This window comes from Chaetura pelagica, unplaced genomic scaffold (genome assembly GCF_000747805.2).
Source record: "Chaetura pelagica isolate M959 unplaced genomic scaffold, ChaPel_1.0 scaffold436, whole genome shotgun sequence".
Lineage (NCBI taxonomy): Eukaryota > Metazoa > Chordata > Aves > Apodiformes > Apodidae > Chaetura > Chaetura pelagica.
The window spans coordinates 1,009,780-1,011,205 of record NW_009953651.1 but is presented as its reverse complement, the minus strand read 5'-3'; positions in this window follow the sequence as shown (position 1 = coordinate 1,011,205).

Sequence of the window (1,426 nt, the reverse complement as noted above, 5' to 3'; positions counted from 1 at the left end):
GGCGGGCACGTCCTGCCTGCTCGCCGGGCTGGGCCCCTCGCTCCCACCCCGGGCCGTCCTGCTTCCCAGCCGCGTCTGGGAGCGCTGCGGTAGCCGTGAGCCTGCGGGAAAACAGAACTTGTTGCTAAAGTTTTAAAGTAAGACTCGGCAGGTTTGGGTAAATCGAGATGCCTCCTAGCAGCGTGAGCTGTTGGCGCTGTAAATGCGTTGTGACGGGGCACGGGTGCTGTTCAAGAAGTCCATCTGCTTGCAGCTGTGACTTCCTTGATAATTCTTACCTTGCTTTCGTGTGAGTCTCTTTATTTCGTCTTAATCTGTGCTTCACTTCTTGGTAATTTTGAGTTGCTGAAGCCACAAACGTACTGCAAAACAAGCAATGTGTTGTTGTGAGTTTAATACGGCTCCCTTTTAAAACATAAATGCTGTCTGAAAGTAGTTTTTGAAGTTCTTATCTGAAGTACTTTAGCATGTGTAGTTTTCAAACAACTTCACTGAAAATGTGTTTCTTATGAAATATGAACTAGAATTGACTTTTCAGCAGAAAATGGATAAAATTGCAATCTTTGCTAGTGAACTATGCAGAGGCCAGAAGAGACAGCAGACTTCACCAGGTCAGTTTCCATTAGTATCACTTCTGAAGCAAAGCTTGGGGAAAAACAAACAAACAGTTATTTGAAATCCTGAGAAACTTGCATTTAGGCAGCAAAAAGTACGTTGGTCTCTTTGTTAGTCTGTCTAGCAAAACCTTGATTGAGTAAATGGCTGAACTTTATGAGTCATACTTCAGTCTTGTCTGCATGACTGATGAGTTCATATGCAGGCTGTTGTGCTCCTGGTGCTTTCTGGAAGTTTGTGAGAGTCCTCTTCTCCTGCTTATGGTGTGAGGAGCGGGTCACCCTCTTCTGGCTTTCCTGAAGGTCTGGGAGAATCATCTTCTCACTGACCACCTTCCCCATAGCCAGGTCTCTTCTGTCTCTGCTACTATTCCCAAGATACCTGTATGCAAGAAGTATGATTTTCTTCATTGTGTGCATTTTGCAAATATAAAAACTGTTTGCTAGAAAGCATGGCATTAAAACACAAACAAAAATATACTCACAAAATGGCTTGCAGTGGGAGGTATTTTACTAGGACTTAAACCAGGAGTGAAAGATTGTTTGAAAGCCTTACATGTGGAGATGGCCAGGGAATAAAATTGGAAAACCAAATCTCAAATCCATGGCCACTCAGAAAAGAGAACTTAGGTACTAGTTGAAATCTTTGGTTTTAGACTGCTACACTTAAAGAAAAAAAAAGTAAAAAAAAAGTATGAGTGTTTTGGTATTTTGATGGTGTTGGGCTAGTGTTTTAAGGCTTAATATTTTGTGGGGTGGGAATGTTGCCTTAACCTAACTTCTTACAACATATTTTGAAGTAAGTACTCTTC